Source organism: Pagrus major, chromosome 6, assembly GCF_040436345.1.
Source record: "Pagrus major chromosome 6, Pma_NU_1.0".
NCBI lineage: Eukaryota > Metazoa > Chordata > Actinopteri > Spariformes > Sparidae > Pagrus > Pagrus major.
Genome location: NC_133220.1, coordinates 27775559 through 27787254, shown reverse-complemented (window position 1 = coordinate 27787254; position 11696 = coordinate 27775559).

Sequence of the window (11696 nt, the reverse complement as noted above, 5' to 3'; positions counted from 1 at the left end):
TAGTAATGGCTTTAGAATAATATCCGACTGTAACATGATACACAATATATGTCGAAATCTCCTCAAAAGCACTTCATAAACGCTCGGACCAGGGGACCACAATATTTTTGACTAGATTTTGGTATTGCAACAATATTGTAGGGGTGTCTATCGGTAGTTCAATATTAGCACAATGAGATTTTTGATGAATACTCATCAGTAATGTGGATATAATGACCACGTGCATAGAGGCAATTATTAGAACAAGTAGAACTGTCAGGTAAGTTAAAAAAACATGCAGCCTTTTAAACCAGGAAAAGACGACAGTTATACTTTGTCAAAATATAATGATATCCAAAATCTAAGATGATATATAGTCTCATATCACAGTATTTTTTTGAATAATTTTCATAGGCGCCCCAGTAGCACAGTTGTTGTGCCCTGTGTACAGAGGCTGTGTCCTCGCTGCAGTGGCCTAGGGTTCAAATCTAACATGTGGCCCTTTGCTGCGTGTCATCCCCTCTCTCTCCCCCCTCTCCTGTCAACTCTCCAGCTAGCCTATCAAATAAAGGCACAAAAAAGCCCAAAAGAAATAATAATAAAAAAATTTAATATATCTAATTTTCAACCCTAATTAAACACTGGTTCAAAAGGAGATAAATCAGAGGACACTAATGTCCCTCCTTATCAGCTTATTGCAGCCATAGAAGTATCAATGTACACGCTGGCTGCTAATTAACAACCTAGTTGTACAGAGACGCCAATTTAGGTTTGAGGTAATTTAGCTAGAGTGTCTTCATTACATAGTGTTTCCACCAAAGATTATTTTTAAAGTGTGAAATGTTCCACTTAATATGTGTCTTGAAAAAACAAAATTGATTGAGATGGATTGTTTACATTTAAAAATACAATTTGCTGACATGTCATGATCAGATTTTTTAAACCCTTAAATATTGAAAATGGCATCAAAAATCCAGTATCAGTTGTGCTATTATTTAAAATTCCCTTGTCATTGATATTTTTTCTTTTCTTTTAGTAGTTTGTACTCCTTTTCCTTAATTTGAGAAAAACTGAAAGTGTTACACAGCTCTGTATTCCATCTGTGATCACTGTTATAGAGTGTTTGGTCAGTAACCCATGTTTCTCCTCCCCCTGCTCCTGCAGTAAAAAAGAAAATACATTTTCTGGTATCCCTTCACTTTCTGGTAATCCCCTCACTTTATCCAATCAGGACAAAAAACTTCATACAAAGATGGTCCTGTCTTCTGGCAGAGAGCAGGATCCTCCTGTTCTCCTACCTACACCGGCAATGGCGGAACAGGAACAGGGAAGTTAGCTAAAACAAAGACATTTCATTTAAAATCTTTATCCAATCATAGTTTGCCCACATCAATGTACCTATCCACAAAAAATGAACTAAAAACACAGCTGATCTGCTCTTTGAAGTGTCTCTGCTCTCACACAGCAGTCATTTTGTAAGAGCAGCCTCCACCTGCTCCAACAGCAGTGGAGGTCTCGTGTTGGAGCTCCACAGCTGTGTGTGTCTTCCATTCTCCCCTCTGTCAGTCACTCAGTGACAGCAAGGCCTCGCTCTCTTGTGTGGCACCATCACACCCTCCAGACTCCCTCTAATTCCATCTAACAGGCCCCGCTTTGACTGACAGCTCGCCCTGCCACGTGTCCTCCCCCTCGTCCAACCCAGAGAAGACAGTCAAAGGCACAGCAGACACGTCCAAATTTACTGCTCTCATCATGGCTTGAAAGTAGTTGACAGATTGCAGGTTAGTGGATTATTGGTGTTCATGTGCCAAGTGCTTTACGGAGTCAGTCGTGTCCCATTGAGGGATTATTTTTTAAACATCTGTTAGAAATTTTGGAGTAATTAATTTATGTTTAATTTCAGTCATTTCCAATCGGGGAAGAGTTTTGAGGGCGTCGTGACCATTTTGTGAGAACTCAAAATAACGTCACTTCACAGACCTCAAGGTGATTTCGCCACAGCTCCGACTCACTTTGACCATGACAAATCTCCCAAAGTGATTGTAATGATTGTAATTGAACAGGCTCAGTCCCTTCCCACAGTGCTCTATCTATCACCTTGGATACAATCTGCTGCTTCCACCCTTGTGTGTGTGCTTGTATGTATTCATGTGTGCGTCCCTGCGCGAGACAGTGCGTCCCTGTTCGCTCCCCTCTGGCAGCTGGCAGATGTGCTGGTATCTGTGAGCGACAGTGTGAGTGTGTGGGAGTGTTAGTGTGTTTGTGGGATTATGAAAAGCTCCCAGCATGCTCTGCAGCGTGCGTCCACTGTGAAGCCGCGGCGAGGAGGCAGTGTGGTGGTGGCGTATCCCGGGGCGGTCATCACAGCAGCCCTCAAACAACACTGCACCTCACGAGGGGGGAAGAGGGCTCAACCCCGTGGGATGCAGAGGATGAAAGCGGAGTGGGTGGAGGGGTGGAGGGGTGGAGGGGTGGAGGGGTGGTGGTGGAGGAAGAGATAGAAAACAGCAGAGAGGGAAGAGAGGACGCCAGGGCCCAATGTGGGGGTTCACTGGACGGAAGAGTTGGATTGAATGGATGTGTAAGAGAAAGGCTTCAACAGAGAGGAGTACGGGTAGTCAGGACTGAGGGGAGATCTGTCAGCGGAGGGAGAGAGTGTGTGTAAATGTGTATGCCTGTGCACAGCTTGTGTGTGTGTGTGTGTGTGTGTGTGTGTGTGTGTGTGAGCTTGAGGTGATGGCTTTGTAATGAAAACAGCAGGCAGCCAGCGGTCGAGGGCCCCTCTCTGTGGCTGACTGATGTCAGTCACCAGCGGACAATAGCCTCCCTTAGGGATGATTGTTCAGACGAGGGTGAATCATTATTTCTGTTGGACTGTGTGTGTGTGTGTGTGTGTGTGTGTGTGTGTGTGTGTGTGTGTGTGTACATATCTAGAGTAAATTCAACTTTGCTGTAAATCATCCAGGAATAGAATTTAACATTTTAATGCATATTCTATCCACAATGAAATTTGATGGTTTGCCAACGAAGCAACATCTTTTACTTAGACTTGAATTCAGGTGAACTGGTTCCTGTATTAATAACACCGTAGGGATCTAGAAGAGTCTGGAAGAAGAGAAAGAAGAAGAATCTTTATTCATCACATACGATCATACAATGTATAATGTAGTGAAACTGGTTTTCTGTATTTAAGACAGAAATGTACGACGCCCAGGAATAATCTTCTTCTTAACCTAACCTTAACATGACATGAAATGCATGCATTATATATGAATCATCCACATCCATTTCAATACATTTCCAATTACCTATTTTCAATACACTGGACAGTTACTGCGTTGATCTGTGCCCCTCGATCGAGCATCTATCAGGTTAGGAATGACAAGTTGTCGAAAGCTTCTGGTTGCATGGCAACTAACTACCTCATCAGTGTTACGGGAATTACTTCTAAATCTGTCATCCATGCTAGTCCTGTTAGTTAAAGCAAGCAATTTCGGTGAAGAACTTTGCAGTTTAATGCGGAAGTGAGAAGAATAGTCGAGGAGAAAAGGAGGCTGCAGGAAAAATGGATCAGCTCTTACTTTGTCGGACTTTGGGGGACAGTTTAGGCAATCTGCCAAATCTGCAAGCAAGTGAACTGCTCAAGGAATTTGATGATAAGAGCCATTATGAGACCAATCAAGTTCATGGCTTCTCCTGTGCAGCCCTCAATCATACGCTGGCTCCCTAAATTGGCACTCATCAAAACTTAGAATGCCTGGTTTAGGATTATGCATGTGGAGGTTAAGCTGAAGGTTTGCGTAAGTCACTGCAACGTCCACTCAAATGATAAAAAAAACAAAGACTTCGAATGAGAATATGCATCTACAAGCATGAGAACATTTATATGAAAAAGGTTTTCGTGTCAGCATATCTGTTCTCTGATATCCGTGGATGATCCTTGTATGGAATTGCTTTATAAGACTGTGCGAGTGTGTGTGTGTGTTTGTGTGTGTGTGTGTGTGTGTGTGTGTGTGTGTGTGTGTGTATGTGTTAGAGAGCGGGTTAGAGGCCCTGCTTGTCTCGGGGGAGCAGAGTGATATGGTGTCATGCTCCAGAGACCCACAGACAAATTAATTCACTTATTGACACTGCTGACACGTCTCAGTGACTTTGTAAAATGAACAATTGATCAGGCTTCCTCTCTCTCCCCGCTCTGTGTCTTTGTCTCTCTCTCTCTCTCTCTCTCTTTCTCTCTCTCACTCTATTTTCTTGACCTCTCCCTCTCTCCTTTTCTCCCTCCTTCTCTGCCATTTCCCACTCTGACCACTCTCCAACTCCTTCATTTGTAGGTTTTTCCCTTTCGCTCTTTTTCTCTTCGTTCTATTAGTATCAAGCTCTCCCTTTGCTTTGGCTCGCCAATTGACAGGCGTTGCACGTACGGTAATTAATATAATTACGCGCAAGCTGGTCATTAGCAGCTGAGGGGACTGATAAAATCAAGATGTCGGTTTGTCTGCATATATGAGTTTCCGTGCGTATATGGATGTGCAGAGATAGCAAGAGAGAGAGAGTGTGTGTGTGTGTGTGTGTGTGTGTGTGTGTGTGTGTGTGTGTAAGAGAGAGAGACAGAAGGGGAGGTTGTGAAAGCAGCTTCTTCATCTGTGAGTCCATTGATTTAAAGCTGTTGTGTGAGAGTGCCATGAGGCCCAGAGTTGAGCTCCACTGAGCGTTCGTCCGGCGCTTTTCTCTTGGTCGGAGTATCTACGACTAGAGCCGAGGCCGAGGCTCACAGAAAAATCAAAGCGGGCTCCACATCAAGGTTGTTTATTTTCCATTAATCATAATTTGGGCACAAAGCACAATGAACGGCCGCTGCTCTCCGGAGACTCGCTGTCAGGGCTTCGGCCTGCTTTTGTTTGGCTGCGGGCCGCCATTCGATACCAGCAGCCACAGAGGAAGGGCCCAGCCACACACACGCACACACACACCTCTTTCTTATCCTTTGTAGGCCTCCAAAAAGGAGCAAGGATCAGTGACTGGGTGTGTGGAAACCATGTTTTTTTTTTTTTTTACTTGGCTCGGTTGCGCTGTCTCCCTCTCGCTCGTCTTGCTGTGGTTCACCGCTTCTCTCATCTGAACGACTGCTCCTTTGGATCCATCTACAGGTTGGGAAGGGAAGAAAGCTTAGGGACAGAATGAAAACTGGTGAGGACAGATGCTTGCCTTGAAACAATGAAGAGTGGGTAGATAAAGAAGGAAAGAAAATAAACATACAGTGGGAAAAAGAGGCGGTTTCCCATTATTGGAAGATTTTCCCTCCTAAAACTTAAATGAAAGAGACCTATTATGTTTTTTTGTCTCCCTTTTTTCTTCAAGTTCTTGTGCATGTAAAAGATCTTGAAGGTTAAAAAGGCCAAAGTCCGCACCAACAGAAGCTCTCCTCTCCTACAGATGACACTGCTCCTGAAGTGCCTGAAACACCTTGTCAGTAGTCCCACCTATATTTCTGTGACTTAGTGACATCACACTACGCCAGCATGTCACACATTTGCATAATTTATGCCTAGCGTCCAGTTTGGCATGTAAGAATTGATTTAGCACGGCTGCTTTGGTGTTGTTGTTAGTGTAGCTGGCTCAGTCGTGTTTGAGCTGACCAATCGGAGCAGACTGGGGCCTTAAAGAGACAGGAGCTAAAAGAGAGTGTTTCAGACTGAGAGAGATAACAGTGCTGCAGCACTGGACAGTATGAGAAGACTTATCTTTTTGAGCATTAAAGCATGTCAACCTATTCCAGTAGTACCCAAAATAAACTGATTAACCTGAAAATTAGCATAACATGTCTCCTTTAAATAATCCCAGCCCCGATAAGAAAGTCTGGAGTGGCTACTTCAGAACCTGTAACAAATGGTGAAGACAGAGTGTGAGAAGCATCTTAACATTTGCATTTGTGCATGACAGTGTGAGTAAAATCTGTAAGTCTGTGTTCATGCGCTTGTATGAACACAGGCTGGTACGTGAAATCATCATAGTGGGGAAACTTTGCAGTAGACCTCGCAGGGGAGGAGGGAAGATCAGTGGCGGAGACAGAAAGCTTACTCTGTGAACAGAGCAGTACATAAAGATCGTACTTCGCCATGCTAAATCACAGTGTTTACTTTTTTCCCCCGTCACCAAAAGCGAGCTGCAGCCAGCAGAAGATAAAAGCGGAGTAACGGCAGGAAAAGGCATCAATATTGCAGATACCTACTGTAGTTTGTCTGGAGCGGAGAAGGGAAACAAACCTGCCAAAACGTGTGTGGATGTGTGCAGCCATCTAAAAGTGTCTCCTTTGCTTTCCACCTTTCCATCCATCTTGCAGCGCTGAGGGACACTGACTTTTAACGGCCTTTTATTGCTTTATTAGAGTGTGCCGGATTTACGGCCTGGGCCCTGCCTCTGTCTGTCAGCGGCTCTGAGGAGGCTCACTCTGATCTTCACATGCTGGCAGACTTGTAAAGAGGGAACAGGGACTGGGCTGTGGCCGCAGACTTGTCGTGTTAGCGAGCTAACGTTTATTAGCCTTTTAGCGTCTGCTTTTTTCCTTCTCCATAAAACAAGTAACAGCCTACATCTACCTCTCCACCTCCTCTGCTTTAGTGGGAGAGGCTGTTCAGAGACTTTAATGAGACTTGCTCGCAATGTGCGAATGTGACAGGTACATCCAGCAAAGGTCGCCTGTTAAACAAACGCTCTTGTTCATTCTGTGAAAAGACGAGTGATCTGTATAGGCGTGTGAGTTAAGGTGACAATGTTTGTATTAGTCAGTGCGTAGGTGCATGAGATGTGTGATTTTTGTGCAAATGCAGCATGAGCCTGCGATTGTGTTTATGTATGCACCAACTGGAGAGGTGATCCAGACACCCTGCTTTGACACGACACACACACTGGGACTCATTTCTTACTTTTATCCATGAAGGTGGGGGAGGGGAAAGAGAAAGTGAAAGAGAGAGGGACAGAGAGAGGAAGTGAGAAAGAAAATGTGTTGGTAGAGAGAGGATGAGGAGATGGGGGATGCAACCTTGGAAAATGCCACAAAACTAGAGACAAACATTTTCTGAGCACTTCCACGTCCACACACACACCAAGCCTCACACAAATAAACACACACACACACACCGTGGTCACCGGATCCTGAGACGCCGGCTTGTGCAACAAGGTGGGATTTGGACTTAAGTGCAGGCCGATCAATTGAGCTGTAATGGTACCTTAGTGTCAAGGCCATTCTCTGAACTCTGCAGTCAATACCAGAGCCAGGTAATGGTCCTGAATTCAGACTTTCACTCACAAACTCTCTCTCCTCTCTTTCTCCCCACCTGGCCATTTCACCAAACAGAGGATCCTCCACTTTATTGCTTGTTGGTTTATTGGAGGAAACAATACAGTGGAGGAGATGTGGGGGTGCAGATGGATGGCAGTAAACAGGTGCAGTGTTATTGTGTATCCCTCAGATGACTTCTGACCTTTTCTTCAATGAAAAACCCTAAAAGTATCACGTTATACGATGATATAAATGTACGATTGCAGTCGACTTTATAGAGGAACACAATGTAATTTTATCACAGTCACATACCTTCATACTGATTCCATTAAGATTATACCTACATATTTGTTCATGCTCATGGAAGAATATATATTTGTGGCATGTATATCACAAACATTACTGTAGTTCAACTGAACTAGCAAATGCAAAATATCATTATTTGCATTATCAATTAATCGGCCGATTATTTTAATGATTAATCAATTGAAAGATCTTCATTGAAATAAAAAAAACTCTCTTCGTTTTCATGACTGAATAAACAAACAGACCTTAAAGGACAACACAATATCATATTGTTTTGATTTGTTTGTATGTGGCGGACCCTGCCACCTCTCTAGCTTCAAACAGTGTTCTGGGGACCTTTTTTTCCTCTGAGAGCAGCTTGTTAATTCAGTTATGGAAAAAAATTATATTTCTGAGTTTGTATTTTTACCTCATTAATATTATAAATGTTTTGAATCTTTTCTCCAAACCTTCACAGTGCCCCATTATTCTTTTAGTCTATAAAATGTAAAAAAAAAAAAGCCCAAGAGCCCAAAAAACTGTTTTCAAATTGTGTCGTTTGTCTAACCAACAATCCAAACCCCCATAATTCTTCATTTACAATCATAAATGACAAATAAAAACAGCAGAAGTGGAGGCAGCAAATGTTTGGCATTTTTGCTTGAAAAATTGACAGAAACAATCAATTGATTATCAAAACGGTTGGCCGTTAATTTCCTTTTGATCAATTAAAAATTTATGATTAAATTAATGAACTAATTGTTGTGGCTTTCGTTAGAACTATTAGTTTTATATCATTTAGTGTGTCAAATCACACTAAAACAGATAATTTTTATACAATTTAAACATATGAAGTCTGTATCAGAGTTTATATTTTACAACTTTTTTTAAAATAGTCTAAATTCACATGGACGTGGAACTGTAATAAGTTGAGTTTGTGTGTGTGTGTGTGTGTTACAACTCACATGCAAGATTTCTACTTCACCTCCTCTGCCTGATGCCACAGTCAAAGGAACTGTTATGAACATCTCTCACACACATGCACAGTGTCACAAACAAACATGTGCGGTGATGTGTTTATTTATAAGATGGTGGGATATGATTAGACCACACAATGAGGCGTATTGACTTTGTGCGTGGGAGAGGAGAAACTCATCTGCACACTGATAAAGGGAGGAATGATACATGTACAGTACGGTACTGTAGAGAGTGATAGTGAGGGACTCAAGTAGGAACAAGTAGGGGGGGGGATAGAAAAATGTGCAAAGGGCGTCTGGCTTCTGAATACATACCGTGTGTTAATTTAAGTTTGTGAGTGTCTGTGTGTGTGTATGTGTGTGTGTGTGTGTGTGGGCACACACCCGCTCTATCTACCCAGCGACCCAGAGGAAATAGTGAGGAGCAGAATGCTGTAATGGTTTTCAGTTGGAGGCAGACAAATATATAGAAGCAGAACATTACACACCCTAACTGAATGTTAATACTCTGCATATCGGCAGAAATCTGAAACGCTTCACATAAGATTCCATCGGGCTTTGTGCTCTCGCCCGTTTCATTTTCAATATCTCTCCGCCTTAGGGGGATGCGCTTTGTTTTACACTGATATGCTTTTTGTCTGCTTGGGCTGTGTCTGGGCACAGAAAATCAGCATACTGAGAGACTGGTGAGATGCTTGTGTGGCCTTCAATCTCGCCGCCTTTCTGCTTTTTCACACAGGCACACTGCAGCTGAGCAAAACTCATACTGACATTTTTGTTCCTGTATCTTGGATCCATACATTTATTTCATTTTTGTGACTTGTTTCATTGATTTCATTTAATGTGAATAGATTTAAATTCAAAATACATCCATTAGTATTCAGGAAAACTTTTCTTGTAAGTGTAAAGTCAAAAACAGAATTTAGAATTGTTTTAGCAGTAAGCTGCTGTTATAGTAGATGGTCCACTGTAACTGTGTTGTGGTAGTAGAAGAACATTTGATACATTCAAGGTACAGACACAATTAAATTGCAGTTTGGCTCTTTTTATGTAACTGTGGCCAGGTAGAAGCCTCAGCACATGCCACAGCTGACAGCATATGACCGTTTAACATATCTGATGTGTAATTAAAGGCCAATATTGGTCCATTAAATCAGCCAGCCCACATGTCACAGTAACAGAATGAGTGTGTCTGAGAGAGACAAGTTAAAAAACTGGAACTAGAGGACTGGGGTGTCAGTTTTACTTTACAATGCTTTTCTCCTTTCTGTACCTGTAATGGAACGAGATACCTTAAACCCTGGGTGTCTTACAGAGATACCAGAGGGGGACTGTTGGGCCTTGATGGGGGTATGCACTCTACTGAATGCCATTCTAGTTTAATAATAATTTTAAAAACGTTTTATTTCTTCAAAAACTTAAATGTGTCTGAAAATGCACATTAATGTAAATCCTAGGCAGATTTTGAAACATATTGGCCACTTAGCTGTAATATTTTACAAAATGTTTTTTTGTCATGTATCATACAAAGAACCCTTTGTTTTCGAGCCATAGTTCTTTTTTTGTCCAAATTCTGGCCTAATCATGTGCTGGACAAAAGGTCAAAGGTCACCAAAACTGAGATCATGAAAGATCATGAATGACCATTGGAAATATGGCACATTGGTCAGCAGTTGTTAATAAATCTTGCTCTGGACCAAAGTGTTAAATGGATCAACGTAAGCTGATGACCGACATCATCGTCCTCAGGTGGCTGTTTTTGTCATCATTGTCTGACATGCAGCAGTTTACATACCAAACAGGGGGCACAGACATTATCAGGTAATGCTGCAGTTTTTATTCTTTGCAGCAGCTACGTTCTGTTGAACTTCCTGTCCTGTCCTGACAAATGATACAATCTCCGTCACTGACAGTGTCAAAGTGTCAGTTACATCCCCATCATGCACAACATGTCTCACCTTTCTATTTCTATTCCATGTCATACATGTTTCCTGACGTGTCAGATAAGGTCACTTAGATTTTATACATGAATCATTTGGCGGATTCATCTGCGTGTGTTTGTGTGTGTGTGCTCTGGCTGATGATGTTGTTTGGATGCAGGGCACACTGATATATTTGTGGCTGAGGTGGGATTGTCTCATTGCATGTCAATGAGCCGCCGTGTCACTCCTGTGTGATTACTTCAAGAAATGACACGAATCAGCCCTTCAGCCCGCTGAGACCAACGGAGAAGGAGAGGAGGAGGTGGAGAGGGTGATATAGGAGGAGGGATCGCTTTAGAGTCGTGATGTTCTCAGATAATCTTGAGCATGTTTGTTCACGTGTGTGAGTGTGTGTGTCCTCACTGCTGCCGGATCCAACGTCTCCTCACAGCTGATGACCAGCTGAGCCCCCCCCCCCACGACACACACACACACATACACACACACACCTCTGCTTCCTTCAACCTAATGTCTTCAGGGACCCTTGAGACTTTTTTGTCAAATGAATTTTTTGTGTAAAAATGTGTGTGCGTGAAATTGTGTCTTCATGCACATCAGCACGGATTTATTTTCATCTATTTATTGCTCTGTTATAAGGCCGCAATCTGTGTGTACGACCCAGTAGAGGTGACAACATCGCTGTGACTGATGGGACGTTTTGTCCCTGAAGTCCCAATGAGACTCAGCTGCAGCTGGAGACCACACACACACACACACACACACACACACACACACACACACACACACACACACACACACACACACACACACACACGTATTCACACACCGGTATGCACTATTGTGCTCTTTTAATGAGTGTATCAGAGAACAAAGCTGATAAAAATGCGTGCCATAGCCCAGCCTTTAAAAAGAGAATAAGAAATGGGCTACAGTGCTGCCATGCAGCATGCCTAATCACACTGCACACACAGCACATGAACCTCACATACTTCCACATACTGTACTGAATACACACACACACACACACACACACACACACACACACACACACACACACACACACACACACACACACACACACACACACACACACACACACACACACACACACACAAATTCATGAACACATTATAGATGCTGCACACAAACAAATAAACACACAAATGCAAATTTAAAAATGCACAGTTATATAAATCCTGTGCATGTCAATGTGGGTTCAACACTGCTGTACAG